The following is a 17,272-nucleotide window of genomic DNA, read 5'->3' as shown; positions in this document are numbered from 1 at the left end:
GTCACTTCCCACCAACATTTCAACAAGTCTATGAAATCCTGCAAGGGGTACTATGATTCTGACCCAGGTTTTAGTGTACATGCTCCATAATCCCCTTCCTGCTCAAGGCGATGTCCAGGTCTTTACCAAATGTGTAATGCCCTAGCACATGTGGGATGTCCACAGCTTCCTACTTCCTGAAGAGACTCATGGTAAAAGGTCTGCATGCTGCTCTACTACATGTGCTGTCCTGCCCCAGTGAGACTTCTGTGCAAAAGCCAGCTGAAAAGTGGTTATTTTTAACTCTAGAGGAAAGGCTTTATTATAATCTGGAGCTGGCAAAGTAACAGTGTCAAGTAGCCACATCCTCTCCAATGTAAACTCTTCAGACATGAAATAATTCCAGGATAATTACTAGACACAGTTGAGCACGTAGAAAGTACTCAAATGCTCCACCCCAGGGAATTTATCTGTAGCAGGACAGCACTAAGTATGAAATACATTATAGTCTCTCATTTCCCCTGAAACACTTTAGAGACATTTTAAATTCCTTAAGAGGAAAACAATTAAAGATGCTTCATGTACTCAAAACACCTTTCAATAGTCCCTCAGAGAATGCTTAGTACCCCAGCAGAATCACAACTTACAAGATCATAATCCTTCACAAACCCTATGTTTAAAAACTCAAAATACAAGAATACATTGGCAATTATTATAATTATTATTATAATAATATTTTTTCTTAGCTTCAAAGTAAAGCTTCCATCAAATGAGGTTTTTTTTATAGAAATGCTCTAGTTAGATGATTCACACAACAAATTCATAACTAAGAAGATAGACTGGAAAAGGGAGTGTGGTTTTCTTTTATTAGCTACATGTAGTCTGACTGTAATTATTCCCAACTGGAATATTTGTACATAAAAGCAATTTTGCAATGACAGTAATTTGTACAATTATTCTAATAACACGTTACTCCCTTAATTTTTATAAACAAATTCTAAGACTCTTTTTTATTGTGTTTGCAGAGCAATTCCCGAGTCAAACGATGAAGCCTCCCAAGTTCCCTACGAGGTAAGGTAAGGTGAGGTGAGTGGAGACTGACCTCTACTGCTAGTTACAAATGCATTTATTTCCTCAATATTTCTTTCTCCCCCAGGATATCCCAGATTTCCAGCTTATACAAGGTGCCATCTCTTGTCTCTGCAAGTCCTGTGGGGCAAGTTAACACATTTGTATTGACGACTTAATACATTTGTATTAACTTCATATGATGGGACAGAGTGTGGATGCGCGTTACACATGCAAATATCCCATCACCATTACGTAATGACCAAGTCATCTCACATTGCAGGAAGCTTAAGGGCAAACTGACATCACCAAGACAGTGGTGGGTGTGTGAATAAATCCCAGGGTGATGAGGCTCAGTCTAGCTCTCCTTAGCAGCCATACAGTAGGACCAGGGAGAAGCCATCTCTTACAAGGTGGGACGTGCAGTACTGAAGTCTGTAATTTCACTTTCTTCATATGCATCCAGGGATAAACTTAAGAATTGTTTGACAAAAAGTAGTGGAGTTACAGGAATGTCAAAAATGTGCATGTGGAAGAAGAATCGCAGAAACAGAGAATATCCTGAGTTGGAAGGGATGCACAAGGATCATCGAGTGTAGCTCCTGTTCCTACAGAGGACATCCCAAGAATCACACCGTGTGCCTGAGGACATTGTCCAAACACTTCTTGAGCTCTGGCAGGCTCAGTGTTGTGACCACTTCCCTGGGAAGCCTGTTCCAGTGTCCAATCACCTTCTAGGGGAAGAACCTTTTCCTGATATCCTAATATCTAACCTAGAGACTTTATTTTCCACATAACAGTAGGCACATTGATATAACTTTAAAATGACCTGAGTGGAACCAATAGAAATATGACAATTTCATCACCTTCCCACACAACCCAGGGCAATGGTTTAAGATACTGTAGTTTCCAATTTTTTGAGACTTGAAATCACCAATTTCAAGTCTCTAATACACAAATCATCTGCCCACTGAGGTACTCTTGTGCTGTGGGTAAAGACTTCCCAGAAAGGAATGGGATAGCATCTGAGTACAAACAGACTATTTGAATGAATACCCTCAAATAAGACAATCCCAGTGACCAAAGCACAAAACTGCTGCACCTGCACTTGCAAAAGAAGGCTTGTGGGTTTGTTTTCATAGTGTAATAACTAACCTCACTGCACAGCCCTCCTGGGGGCCATTACTTCATCTTTTCCCATGATGTAGTTGGGGGAGGTCTGCAGCAGTTCAGATGCACAATATTCGGTACTGCTGGCTACAGCATGACAAAAATGACCCATTTCTTGCCTCCTCTAGGTCTGACTGTCCAACAGCAGTTGGACTAAAGAGACAACAAACACCAAGGATATAATTAAAGCTCACTGTACCGAGCAAAAACTGCTGTCTTCAGTAGGATTTTGTCTCAGGCTAGAAGCACTCCCGTATTTCATAGCAAAGACAAGCACAGACTTTCAGAAGAAATTTTTTCTATTGTTCTACTTTAATCAATCAGTGCCAATTAACCAACATTTAGTTTCAGCTTGAGGAAGGAATGACAGAAATAATTATGTCCTGAGACAAACATCCCATCAACTTCTCTAAATCATTATCTGCCTCAGATGAATTTGCAATCAATTAACTGAGATTAAAAAGTCTAACACAGAAACCATCTTCATTCCCCTCTCTAGAACCAGGATGGCACAAAGTTACTACCCAACCTCTGCATGTGTTCATATAAATGCAACCTTACTCTGTCCATAGAAGAGTTTTGCTGGTTCATCTCAGGACATGAGTTCCTCTGACACTGAAGTTCAACGTGGATTTGCTCTTAGCTGACCCTGAGCAGGGAATGGAATGACCACTCCTGACATGTCTGTTTATAAGGCATCGGCTAAATAACAGTATTGCTACAGAATAATTCAATCAAGAGTCTTGTGCTATAGATACATGTTGCCCATTATAAAATAAATTTGTGGGCTTGAAGAGAGATTATTGTAGATAGACTGAAGATGTAAAAAATATAAATACTAGTGTGAAATAGGCTAAGGTTGTAGTAGTTTCAGTGTAGCTCTGCCTTCCTTATTTGACTTTTTATAAATATTTGTTTGGTATAGGGTGCAAAGCATCCTGAACTCCCTGGATTGTGCCAGTGTGATCCCATTGCTGTAAACACTGATGAATCAGATGAATCCTTCCAAACATCTGCTTTCATTTATCAAAACAAGGATAAGAAACCTGGTCACAATTTATAAACATCTCTTGGGAAGGGTCTTTTCTTGACACAAACAGTAGCGAGGTGGTAACACTGAAAGGGAAGCTGAGTGCATCCAGCAATGTCCAGCTCATAACACCTAGTGTGAGCAGTAGCAGTCATGGAGATTATTAATGGTGAGATGGGAGCGTTATTTTTATGATAAATAAATAGAATAAACCCAAAGTGAAATCATCTACTTAGTGGTGTCAAGCAGTCAGATTTATATCTAATCATCATAGCTGGTTTTCAATAGTTCCCATTTATTTGAAGTGACTAGCATTTTGATTTTATCATTATACCTGCCTCCTGTACTTTTTTCCTTCAAAAGCATAAAATACATTATTCTGAAGTTCCTCTTCCTGCAGGTTTTTTGTTTGGCCTCTTCTCACCGTAGCAGTGAGTAAACTTACAAGGTTTTAATCCAGCAATCCAAACATAAGCAGCATTGAAGAACTGTCCAAACCATTGGTGCCAGCAGTGTACAGCACAACTGGGAATCCATGGGGAATTCCAGAAAAAAAAGCCAGACTGTGATAATATTTACAAAAGGGGAGGGATGGCCTCCTTGAGCAGCTTGCTAATTGCCTAGATCTAGGAATCAAACAGTAAGGAACATGATGTTATGGGGAGATGTCTCTTAGTGGAGGCTGTGTGTGGCACACCAAGTGTTATCCCAGCTCAGCAGCAGGGAGCTGGGAATAATCAGACTATGACCTTTGAGTGAAAAGAAATGTGCTTTTATAAAAGGTAACTTCTTCCCCTGCTGCCACCCCTGTGATGGTCTGAGGCTCTGTTTCAGCCTGTGGGCTGTCCTTTGCTGTTGGTCATCCCTTTGTTTGCTGGATCTGGCCTGATGGTGCATCTCTGCCAGGTGCAGCCCAACACAGCTGGGCATGGAGAAATGTCACCGGAGGAGTTTTCCTCTGCAGCCCCTCACCTGTGAGGATTTAGAAGCCAGCAACTGCAGATGCAATCCCATGGCTCCTCCTGGACGAGGGGGTCATGATGCAGCAGGCTTCAACCGGTGACCCAGAGACCCTGCAAGGGCCCAGGTTGCTCCTTGTGTCATTTCCTTTCCAGTGGAATGTGATTGCTCTTCACAGGCCAGCTGGCTATAGATGTGACTTTTGGGGGATTCCCATCTCTACTGGAAATAAAAATAATGGTTGAAAATCATTGAACTACACAAATGCAAGAGCCTTCCAGTGGCCTTGAATATGCTATTCATTGAGGTCGGAAGCTGCTATGGAATTTTTCAATACATGATTTAATCTGGGCAGCCTGAGCTCCAGAAGCAGAGGGAGGAAACCCTTCCACTCTGGAGCCAGGGGCCCTCGGGCAAGGAAAGGGAACATTGTCAATGGCTTTTAGAGGACACATTGGCCAAGTCATGCATGTTCCAGCAGTTCACTGGCAGCACTATAAAGCTAGAAAAGAAGTGTCAGGTGAGCTTTCTAAAAGGGCAAAGATTGCTCCCTACTCTAGAGCATGCTAACATTTGGACATTTGTGGGTTTTAACTGCATCATGGTTTGAAGGCAACCGCTTAGCATAGAGATTTTTTGCCACCCTAAACAGAGTCAGCAGAAGCTCCTCAGCAGGCAGAAACCTGCTGTGGCACCCACTTCTCAGCAACTGAGGTGTCCCTAGCGGGTTCTGGGGTGACATAGCCCTGCCCTGAGAGCTGCACTGCCTCCCCATGCACTTCCACCCATGCACCCATGCACTGCAAGACACACTGTACCTCTTCCCTCACCTGTACCAGCAGTACCAGGAGGAGAGCAGCTTCCTCTGGGAATTGTTCTTTCTTCAGGAGAGAAAAAAATGCCTTTTTTTGGTCTTCAGTTTGCTTCTCAAATGGATCAGTCCCTGGATCTGAGTCCCAGTGTGGAGCAGTGGTGCCAGCACAGTGTGGGGAGCAGGGAAGAAGCCAAGGGAGGGCTGGGGGTGGATTCTGCTCTCAGCCTAAAGAGGTATGAATACCACTGAGGGTACAGCATGGTCTCAGCTCCAAAGAGACCAGTGTCTAAACAGCTTTCCATTAACCACTTCCACATCTTCCTGCCTTGATGGCATTCCTTCCCTCCTGACAAAGTTTGGTGACATTTTCTGCATACAGCATCTTCTTTTCAATTCCAGAAAGTCTGGAACCTTATTAATAAAGCAAACAAACCCATGAGTCCTAACCTTCACTGTTTTGTTTCATTCAGTCGCAATAACCCCGGGGAAAATAAAACACAACATTCACTGACTGGTTCCTGAAGGGTGTGGGAGCATCTCTCAGTAGGAAGAGAAGACCCAGAGCTGGGGAGTACCTGAAGGACACAGACTGTCTCTCCTCACCCTGCACTACACAGCTCTTTCCAGGCCCTCTGGTAAATGTGTGTTGGCACAGAGCTTCAAGGGCGATGTCCTCAAGTCAAGGGAACATCATCACCAAAGAGGGACCTATTCAATTTTCTGTCCTTCAAAAGCCAGTGGCCTTTTTGTGGGTGTTTTTGATTTTAGAGGCTGGTTGAGGAATTTGTACTTCACACTCAGTTGCATCCAACTGCTTTTAAAGAGCATTGCCAGCCCAAGAAATACAATCTTATCCCAAAGCCTTGAGAAATGTGGTGGCTGTTTTTAAGTGTCTTCCTCCATCACAAGCAGCTCTTTGTCAAGAGCACCCAAGGCTAACCAACAGTGATAAGAGGATCACATCCCCCGCTGCTGCAAATGGTCCTGCAGCTCCGAGGGAATCAGGCCCTGAAGGAAAAACTAGCCTCTTGAAAGGCCTGGTGCAGGTAGGGCTGAGGCAGAGCTCCCTGCCCACTCCCAGGTACCTTGGCACCAAGGGGTGGCAGTGCTCGGTTCAGGGTGCAAAGCCTGCACGCTGGCTTTAGTCCCAAGGCAAGTGGCATCACCCCACACGGGCAGGGACCATCAGCTGCATTTCCCATCTCGGGGCCAGTTAACCTCGGAGGGCCAAGGGGAGGGGAGGCTCCCCCTGGCAAAGGTGCCTTCTGCAGCATCCATGAGATGGGGGGAACCTGGGACATAAGGTTAGAAAACAAACCCTAACACAGAGCTGAAGGGATGGTTGGATAAAATTTGAATGTGTTTCAACAATAGAGGAAGTCCATGACTGAACATGTGTTTTAACTCCCTGCAGATATGTAATAGCTGTGGAGGGATCTGGAAGCACTGAGAAACAGCAGAAAAGCAGAAACTCACCATCCCCTTGATAACAGGAGCATTGAAGGAAGATGTGCCCCATCTCCCCAAAAGATCTCCCAGTAGCTGTAAATTGCTTTGCAATTTTTTTTTTTCCTGGATGCACTGTTTGCAAGGCTTTCTCCTGAAAGGGACCCTGTTAGTGCAGCATCCCATGCCTCTATTTCACCACCTGGACATCCAGGGCAACTGGGCTGTCACCACAGGAGCACTGGGAAGATGGATTAGTTAATATTTTCTTAGTGCTCTGGAGATAGCACTATATAAGTCTAATTACATTTTATGCCCTCATGTGATAAGGATGTCATCTTGGATTAGAGGGGATTAGTTGTTAATGCCATTCCTGTACATACCGGTCCCCTCCAGGGCTTTGATTTCTGCTGAGAAGGTTATTCACCCTGCTTTCAAATCACTGAGGTCCTCCTAGTTGTGATAATCGTGGAAATCAAAGATTTTTGGTGGATGGAAACAAGACTTGGTGGATACTTGACTATGCTGTCAGCCAAGCATCGGTGTGTGCTCAGTGAATGATGGTGTGCACTGAGTGACTCTTTTGCTTTGACATCCCTAAACCTTTGGCAAGGCCAGGAGAAGGGGCTTGAGGGTATCCCCTCCCTCTGCACTGAGTTCCAAACACACCACCAAGTTATTAAGTACAAATCTAAGTTAATGTTTAGTGCTTTCCCAAAACACGGTGATTGCCAAAAGCCAAAACAGCGAGAATACGCATGCTGGTAATGACTGCAGGGGAAAACGCTGCTGAGAGGACATTGCCACATCCTAGCAGTGCTGCCCTCCAGGGAGTGCTCCAAGCTGGGGACATATCCCAGAGGGATACGAGGGGCCTCTGGCTCCCATGCTGCATGGCACGAGGTGGGCAACTCACAGGGATTTGGCTTTTTGAAGCCTGTTGCAGTGAAGCTTGCATCCCTTCCCACAGTGACCCTGATGGCTCTCAGGCGACTTCCTAGAGAGCCAAGGCCCTCTGCCCTGGTTGCAGAGGTATCATAGATTAAGCCAAGATCACTTTCAAGGTTGCCTCTGCAGCACTCCCAGTCACTCCAAGTATTATTTTGGAGCAGGCTGGATATCAGCTTCTAGCTCAGAATGAAAAGGGCTGTCCTGTCTCCACCTCCCACCAGCAAGGGTTTGTCCCAGAGGAAACCCTGGATCTGTCACCTATGGCTGACCACCCAGGAACAGCCAAGGGTAGGACACAGGCTCCTCTCAGCAGCAGAAGTTAAGGATACCACCTCCTGGCTCCCAGCCTCCAGCTGACAGGAGCAGTTTTGGCTTACCAGCATGATGAAGAAGCTCATTGGAAAGGAAAACCTCCAGGGACTTCTTAAAAGCTGCATTAAATTTTCAGAGATCGATCCCACCATGATCCTTTAGCAGGCACCATTCTACAGCCCGGTATAAAATAGGGAGCTGCAGCAAGAAGTGGTGGGAAGTAGTGAACAGCAAAAGGAGCCCTTTCAGGGCTTCGTGGGGAGAACCCATGACAGCTAAGAGGGCACAGCTGAGTGAGGAAGAGGGTGAGGGCCCCACCTCTGGGGAGCCTGTGAGGGCTCAGATGAGTACAGTTCAGGCTGATGCTGCTGGGAGCAAAACTGGGTCACACTGGAGGTGCTTCTCCATCATCAGTGGAATGCAAAAGCAACTGGAGCTTTCTGCTTACTTGGGTTGGCTCAATAAGGCAAATACTCACCTCCACTTATTTCTTATTGTTGGCCAGAAGAGCTGGTCTTTAGAAAGGGAGGGACTAAATTCCTACCACTGTCACACCACTTATTTCTTATTGTTGGCCAGAAGAGCTAGTCTTTAGAAAGGGAGGGACTAAATTCCTACCACTGTCACACCGGCTGGGCATTCTCCATCCTCCCAGGGGAAGAGGTGCTGGGCTGCAGGTAGAGTGCAAAATGTGTGAGGAAAAAAGGTTGGTTTGGTGTCTGAAACCAGACATGTTCCATGGAGGACACCCCATGGCCCAAGAAGCACCAGGGGCAGCTGCAAGGCAGAGTGCTGGGGGACATGAGGCTGAAGATGCCACCAGGGTGCCCTGGCTTGGCACAGCCTGTCCAGAGCCTCAGCAGAGCCATCATCCTGGGAGCCCTGAGCATCACATTTCTTTGGCTGCCAAGACTAATCTCCCTCCCAGCAGCTACTCCAAATGCAGGGCAGGGAGCCAAGCTGTCAGGGAAGACAGCAGGATCCCTTAGTAATTTTATCAAACTCAGCATTTTTTGGGAGAACATTTGCATTTCAGTGAGTCAGCAGCCTTGGAAAGCATCTGTCTGTCAGCAGCGATGAAGCTCGAGGTGGGTGCACAGGGAAAGGCCCCTGGGACACGCACCTGACCTGGCATGGACACAGCTCAGGAGGAGACATGCAGTGGACCTCCCACTTTTTGGCCAATTTTCCTCCAGTTTTTTCCTTGTCCATCAACAGAGAAGCTTGTCCAAGCTGTGTTTTCAGGTTTAAGTGGACTGACATGCAACAGGTCAAAACAACAGGATTCATTTCCTTCACATGCTGATCATATCATCCCCCTGCAAAATTAGGCCTGGAAACAAGTTAACTTTATTACTCTGGTTGTTGTTTTCCTCATCTAAGTTTTTCTTGCTAAACCCAAAATGTCTTGCCCTATCCAGAGAAGAGATTAACTCCCCTGTGGAATTGTTTCTTGCATATTTGAGGGCTGCTCTCATGTCTCCCTCAGCCCCTTCTGTTGCCTGTTATCCAACCCAGGTCAAGCTTGCTGGGAGTCATCATGTCCTTGCTAATCTCTGGCCTTCCTCCAACCTGCCCATGTCTTCCTCACCCCAGTGGGAAGCCAGCTTTTCCTCACAGGCCTTCCCTGCAAACCCCCAGTCCCTTCTTCCAGCAAGTCCTCACAAGGATTTACAGCCTGTCGCTCAGCAGGGATGGAGTTGTTCTTCTTGTGGGAGAGATGGAGGAGATAGGGCAGGGGATGCAGACTTGGGGGCAGCCAGCAGACTGGAGACTTGCAAAGAGACCAAAACTGCTGTCAGCCCCCACTCCCTGCTCCCTCTCCACCAAAAGGGACTTTTCACCCAGGGAGCTGAACCAGGTCTACGACAGCAGCTTGCAGTGCTTGAACCAGGGCTTCACCTGTCCCAAAAGGGGATGGCTCTGGGACAGCTCTGGAGGGGCAAGGCAGGGAGTCAAACTGGACTGGAGACTCTCAGGACAAACCAGGATCCTGGAGTCCCTCCCAGGGCAGGGTTTACTTTCTCTCCTTCGTTGTTTGGTTTTTTGTTTTTTTTTTTTTTGTTTTTTTTTTTTGGGGGGGGGTTGCCTTGTTTTGTTTTTTTGGTTGTGTTTTTTTTTGTTGTTGTTGTGTTTTTTTATTTGTTTGGTTTATTCTGTGTGTGCGTGTGTGAAGCAGCTACTTGGTGCTGTTTAATATCTGAAATGACTCCATGCCCATAAATCAGCCAGACACATGAGCCTCATCAGGCAGGACTCAGCTGCTCCTCATCCTCTCCCAGCAGCATTTGCAGGGCTGCAAACCGTAGCAGTTGCAGGTACCTCCTTGCAGGAAAAAGCAGGAAAAAACTGGCAGGGACTGGAAACAAGTGGCAAGCAGATTAGAAACCCAGCTCCTATTTATAGACGCAGTCAAGAAACTGCCCCTGTGACAGGGCCATCCGTTTAACCCTTCTGGTCCCAAGCACCAACCCACCCAGAGACGCTGAGCCCACACAGCCTGTGCCATGAGGGAGAATTTTGGCACAGGAGAAGCAGGATCCTGCACCAGGGCACCTGTGGAGCGGGCAGAAGACAGGTCCAGGCACAATGAAGCTTACAGGGGTTATTCCTCAGCAAGGCAGTGAGGAGAGAGGTGGGGTTATGGTTGTTAAGAAGCTGGGTCACCAGGACAAGGAAAAGAATATCCCAAGTATCCTGCTGCATGGCAACAGAGAGAGACAAAAATATTTCCTCTAAGAGGGAGGTAATGAACATGTTTTAGGGGCAGCTCCAATGTTTCCAGCCTCTTTTGTCTCCCCTGGGCTTTGGTAAGTTTGAATGTAATGGGGGCCATCCCTTTGAGGGCCACAGCGTATCCCTTGCCCAGGAGTGGTTGCTGATGCTCACGCAGGGCTGCTGCATCCCACAGGAGTGCCCTGTGACCCCTGCTCGCTGCTGCTCCTCACCATGGTCTCCCCAGAGCTCAGACACTTCACCAGCCCCCTGCCGCGTTTGCAGTGATTTGTTAAAGGTATGGCTGTTACTCTACCTGCTGTCACTTATGTGTCTTTATGCCACACACGGTTGTTTTATACACTGCCATGGCAAGACTTTCCAGCTGTTTCCCCAGTTGCTTGTGTCAATAGCTATTTTTACAAGATTGACTTTCTTTACTTCTTAATTGATCTAAATCCTTTCCCTTAGCTTTCTTGTTAAAGGTGGATTTAAAGAAAAGGACTTCATTATCTTGGACATTTTTGAGTCATTATGAATTTCATCCCTCTCTTCATTAACTACTCATTACCCCTCAGGTCTGGAGGGCTGCTTTGTCCTCGGTGTGTTTGCGAGCAGCTTCCCTGGCAGCCTGTAATCCCGCCAGCCCAGCGTTAGCTCGGTCTGGTTTACGCTGCCCTCGCCATCCCCTCCGCTGCCCGCGCGGCTGCTCCCAAACCAGCTCCTGCCTTTCTCTTGTGCCCAGCTCGGTCTCTGCACAGTCCTGTGGCCCCGGGTACCTCAGTGGGTTATACCCCATGAGCATCATCTTGTGCTTCCTGCCTGCCCCAAGGAACAAGCACCCACTCCCTCTGTCCTTGAGCCGTGCAGAGAGGAGTCGCTGGCTCCTGCTTAATGGGCTGGCACCCAAGTCTGGATGTAAATAGCTGGGTTTTGGAAAGCTGTGGCTTCGCTGGGCCTGTTTCACTACATGCCAAGTTATGACAAAGCAGCATGGAGAACAGAGTAATGTTGTGTTACCAGCCTTGGGATTAACGGGCCAGTATTTCCTAAGACTTTGGCTGCAGTCAGATCCCCAGGGAGAATCTGAAACGTGAACATCTCCTGTGCTGCAGTGGTCCAGGGGGCACAATGGCTGCAATGGGTGTCACTGCCCTCCCATCCTCCCGGCAGAGGAAAGCTGTGCTCAGTCAGGCACTCAAGTGACCCCACTCCTGAGCCAACCTTCTCCAGCCCATTTACATGCACTGGCATACTGGCTGTAATCCCATGTTGTCCACAAATGGATCCATGACTGGACAATCAGAGATGGCCTTTCTCTGGGCCTACACAAGCACACAACCATCTGAGATACCCCCTCCATCCCGGTCTCATGCTTGGGTTGATTTCCATGCCCCTGCTGTCCCAGCAGCTTCTCTAAACTAAGCTTTGCAGGGCTTTCCCATGTCTCCACCACCAAGAGCAGGGGATGGTGGTTTATGGTCTTCCCTCTCCTCCCTGAGATCAGTGTTACATCCATTTCTGCCCTGAGCCTCTTCCAGCAGGCTCCTTGCCAGGGCTGGAGTGCAGTTGCTGGGGTGGGCCCTTTCCGTACTTCATGGAAACATATGAAAAGGCAAAGCAGGAAAATGTGTTGGCTTGATGAAAAGAAGAGAGTGGTGTGTGATATTTTCTCGGAGAGGGTGAATGAGGGTTGCACAAATAAGAGGTTGGGTTGCACAATCAGAAGTAGTGGAATTATTTAAGTTAACGCTGATCAACTGAGCTGCACTTTCTCAGGGGGTTTAAACCAAAATATCTTAAAGTGGAGAAAATTGAGATAAGACACCTACCTGATCCAGGAGTGCAACCCTGCTGACATGTCCTGAGCGGCTCCTTGGCACATCCCTTATTGGGAGGGAAGGGGTCACAAAATCATTTGAGGAGGAATGCAGAGGGAAGAAGAAGAAGCAGCTCAGACTCTTCAGGACAGAGAAATGAATTGAGAATGGGCTGTGAGTGCTTCCAGCAAGTCTTCACACTTGCCAGGAATCTGCTACCTACCTTTAATGGCTGGCAGTAACTCCAGTCCTCCTCCATAGGGGTGAGCTCAGCAAAACCCTCTAAACCAAGGATTACAGCTATTCTTCATTCTCCATCTGTGAAACAGTCATGTGGCTGAGGACAAGGGACTTCACTACAAAGGGGATACAAGGGACAGATACTTTCAGGCGGTTCAATAAACAAACTCTCTTCTGTCAATGCGCTTCTGTCTCATCCCACATGAAAATCCATAAAATCATTTAGGTTGAAAAAGACCCCTAATGTCACCAAGCCCAGCTGTTAACCCAGCACTGAAAAGTCCACCATGAAACCATGTCATAAGTGACACATCTGCATCTTTTAAATACCTCCACAGATGGTGACTCACCCACTTCCCTGGATAGCCTGTTCAATGCCTGATAACCCTTTCCATTCATTTTTTTCCTAATATCTAATCTAAACCTCTGCTGGTGAAACCTGAGGCCCTTTTCTATAAATTGCTACTTGAGAGAACACCTCTCTACCGCCTCTTTCAGCTGGTTGTAGAGACCCGTCCCCTGAGCCTTTTTCTCCAAAGTAAGCATCCCCAGCTTCCTCAGCCACTCCTTGTAGTATTTATGCTCCACACCCTTCCACAGCTCTGTTCCACATGCTCCAGCACCTCAATGTCCTTCCTGTAGGGAGGGGCCCAACACTAAACACAGCATTTGAGGTGCAGCCTCACCAGTGCCCGGTACAGAGGGACAATCACTGCCCTGGTCCTGCTGGCCACACTATTGCTGATCCAGGCCAGGTGCCACTGACATCCATGGCCACCTGAGCACAGCTGGCTCATGTTCAGTCACTGCTGACCAGCACCCCCGGGTTCTTTTATGCTGGACACCTTTCCAGCCACTCTGCCCCATCCTGAGGCACTGCCTGGGGTTTTGTGATCCAAGGGCTGGATTTGACACTTCAAACCACTTACTGACACCAAACCAATTTGACACTTATTGAACCTCATACAATTGTCCTCAGACCATCAACCCAGCCTGTCCAGATCCATGTGCAGTGTTCATCCAGCAGCAACACTCCTGTCCAGCCTGGCATTGTCTGCAAACTGACCGAGGGTGCATTTGATCCCTTCATCCAGATCACTGATGGAGACATGAAACAGAACTGCCCCCCAACACTGAGTTCTGAGGAACACCGCTGGTGACAGCTGCCAATTGGATTTGACTCCATTCACCACCTCTCTGGGCCTGGCCATCCAGACAGTTTTAACCCAGCAGAGAGTGCACCTGTCCAAACCATGAGCAGCCAGTGTCTCCAGGAGGTGCTGTGGGAAACGGTGTCAAAGGCTCTATTGAAGTCCAGGTAGAAAACATCCAAAGCACTGCCCTCATCCAGACAATTCAAATTCAAGTTCTTTGTCATTTGGTACCACGCACAGAGACCTAGTTCTGCCGTGCAGTTCCCAGCATTCCTTCACTTCCCCAAATACTTCATCACCCAAATATTTACAGCCATATATTTTAAAATCTCTCTAATTCTCTCAACAAGCTTCAGAATACCATTATCTTTGATGCCCTTCTTCAAGTTACATGACTTTGCACAACCATCAACTTTCTAACACAATTGTGTCAAGTAATACCAAATCATTTACAGCATAGGTTGGAATAAGGAGCTCTGTTGGACAGTGAATTACTTTGATGTTTCTCCCCCAAGAAGAAACCCAACTTCCACTTATTCTAGGGCAAACTCAAAAGGTTTTATTTTAATTTTTTTTTTAGCAAATTCTATCACGTAAATGTTAACAAAAAACATCTGTACAATTGCCATGATACACTCAAAAGTGAAACAAATAAGATATAAATACAGATATGGATGTAACATGACAAAAGCGGAAAAAATAGAAAAAAGTACATGCGCATGAACACGGTGCCAACAAAGTCATTTCTCATGGCTGGCATTTTTCAGAGCGTTTTTTACTTCCCATTTAAAACATTGTTAGCAACGTCCTGCTGTGTACTACAAAGGTCTATTTTTCTGTCCCTTAATATGTAATATTATGCTTGATAAATAAAGGGGTGGGGAGAAAAGGTTCTGATGACAAAGATGCAAGTTACATTACTTATACAGGTTATTGGTAAGCTAGTAATAAGCAATTAAAAAGACAGTCTTGTATTGTATTGTAATCCAGGCAAGCACACATAGTGTACCTTAAGAAAGCCACATGCCTCGGTATTTCTGAACTACATGAGAACTACAGTACGTAGACCTGTGGGGCAGATGGAGCCGGGATTTGCCCATGCCCACGAAGCACTGGTGCAGCCAATGGCAGAAAAAACATCCACATCTGAGATTTCGGCAACCTTGCAGCCAAGAGCTGCTGTCTGCTGAGAGTTTTCTCCCATTCAGATTTTTAAAGCATGGTGGGCAAAGAAAATACACTTTTTTTTCTTTTTTTTTCCTTTTTTTTTTCTTTTTTTTAAAGGTATGAAAAATTGAAGCCCTGCATAATGGGCAGCAAGAAAAAAAAGGCAGCTGCAGTAGGTGGCTACTGCCAAGAGAAGGTGAACACAAGCTTCACCGGAGCAGTGAGGCACTGCAGCATGCAGACCTTCCTCTGCAAGCGTGCGTGGACACTGATTTGTAGCCAGAGAGACCTTTATGCTTGCTGAAGAGAAACAAGATGATTGTACAGCTTGTTGAAGTCAAAACTGGAGATCAGAGAGGTGACATTCAGAGCTAGCCCTTTGAGTACTTCAAAGGAAACACAAAATAAAAACTGGGTCATGTTCAACATACTAAACAACCCCACTATGTACATTATCCGCGATGATTTATAAATACCTAAGCAGAATGCTCCTACTGTGTACAGGTAGAACATATCCTAGAGTACTCAAAGGATGGACAGTCCTCGACTCACGCAATGAAATTAAGTAGCACATTAATGAGCATCTGTTGACAAACAGAACTGAATCTGATTCAGGAAGTAAGGCCTGATTCCACCCTTTGCAGCCCCTTTGGTGCCAGGGGCCTCGGGAAGCGCAGGCTGGCCGCAGGCGCCTTTTCAAGGACAAGCTTGGACCCTGACGGAGGTGTCAGGGACGTTACAGTGCGTTCACTCTCAGTGCATACCAACAGGATTTTATAAAGCATATAAAATCATTTGAGAAGGAATTTGATTCCTGGAGATTTGCTACAGTGTGCCATTCAATGGAAAGGAAAAAAATCAAAACCAACAAACAGCAAATGATGATAGACCAAGCTCCATCACAGCTGAGAGGGACTAACACCACCTGGTCAGCTGTGCTGACCTTCTGAACCCCAGAACTGGAACAGAAGATGCTGAGCTGAGATGGGGAGAAAGAGAAGCATAAATACTAAGCAGTTAAGAGCACAATAAAAAAATAAAAACAGAACAAAAAACCAACAACCCCCCCAAAAAAACTAGCCCACTACTAAAAATTCAAACAAGACAGCTTAACTGCTGCCAACAAGTCAACTGAGTATTTCCTCAAAAGGAAAAATAAATTTGTGTTAAAATCAAATTTGAAGCATTCAAAAAAATTAAAAAAGAGCATTCTAACAAGCATACAGAAAGATGTTGAAAAGAAATGGTCCACAGAAAGGCAGACACAAACCATAAAGCAGCCAATCCCCCCTCTTTAGTGAGGATGGCTTTTCCAAGCCTGCAGAAAGACCCTGGGGGAATCCCCCACCCCAGGAAAGCACATGGTTTCTCCTGCCATAGCATTACTGGTTGGGAAAGATGAGGGAATTAGCCCTGCAGCCAGCCTGCACACATGTGTACCAGGAGAAGGTCACCTCCCCTGCTCTCAGGTGAGCAGGGAAAGGACCAAAAAGCTATGCAGCCCACTGACACATTGTCCCCACCAGCCCCAATCCCTCCTGAGAAGAGAATTGGGAGAAAAGCTGGCACCAAGTGTCAGCTCCCAGCTTAACTCCTCAGGATGAGGTTGAAAACAGAGGGATAATTGATGGAAGGGGCTTTACCCTCTCCTGCTGCAGTAATGGAATCTCATGTTCTCAGTATGCTCCCAAGGTGTTCCTTCAGCTCCCTAAAGGGGAGATGTAGGAAGCTGGAGAGACTCCAGGGCACAGAGAGCAGCCAGGGAACACACATCCATCACCACAGCTGCAGCCATAAGCTGCAAGTCCATCATGCTCTTGCATCTCTGGCACTGGAGGTAAAACCCCAGCTGTGATCCATGGCAGGTTTGGGGTGGGCATGCCCATCAGCTAGGATCCAGCCCAGGGCCAAACACAGCACGTTAATTAGCAACCTCCTACCTTCCCTGGTTAGAGGCAGAGCCAGGGGGAGTTCCCCCTTTGCAAAAAGAAGGGTCTCTGTTCAGGGAAGGGCAGTGCTCTGGGGTATTTGATTGCTGCTGGTTTGCCTCTGACCTGGTCTGTGTCATTAGGCTGCAAACACCTCACCCAGAGCACCCTGCTGCCAGCAGTGCCCAGTGAGGGACCCCCACTCTTCTGAAATGCAGAGCACTCAGCAAGCCTGTGCATGGAGATGGCACAAAGGAGGCTTCTAAGGGCCATTAACAGCACTGCAGGGTCTTCAGGAACAGAAGGGCTGTGGCAGGCAACCAGCACTGTCCCAGCTGGCTCAGAGGTGCTTTCATGTGGTATTTCTGTTCAGATTCAGACACCCTTTCTGTCCTCTGGGATGAACATTTTGCCCAAACTGCAAAGGAGTGTGGGGACAAAACCATCCAGCATCAGTGGGTCAGTCAGAGCAGCAGATCAGCCCTTTGATGCTACAGATTTCAAGGAAAACAGCTGGC

At 46.7% G+C, this 17,272-nt stretch overlaps 1 long non-coding RNA gene across 2 annotated transcripts; it reads right to left on the bottom strand.

Annotated features, from left to right (window-relative positions):
- Nucleotides 1-9,974: 9,974 nt before the first annotated feature.
- LOC137476937 (uncharacterized) lies at nt 9,975-13,855 on the bottom strand. 2 transcript variants are annotated; one of them, XR_011000731.1, is made up of 4 exons: nt 13,748-13,855; nt 12,489-12,583; nt 12,278-12,332; nt 9,975-10,055 (listed from the first exon to the last, which is right to left on the bottom strand). It is a non-coding gene; the product is annotated as an uncharacterized lncRNA (long non-coding RNA). The 2 variants fall into 2 exon arrangements; XR_011000730.1 differs by having other exon boundaries at nt 12,489-12,616; nt 13,748-13,836.
- Between the last annotated feature and the right edge of the window lie 3,417 nt (nt 13,856-17,272).

Source organism: Anomalospiza imberbis, chromosome 7 (assembly GCF_031753505.1).
Source record: "Anomalospiza imberbis isolate Cuckoo-Finch-1a 21T00152 chromosome 7, ASM3175350v1, whole genome shotgun sequence".
Taxonomy (NCBI): Eukaryota; Metazoa; Chordata; class Aves; order Passeriformes; family Viduidae; genus Anomalospiza; species Anomalospiza imberbis.
Note: the sequence above shows the minus strand (reverse complement) of the source record. Positions and strands in the feature narration are given on the sequence as shown.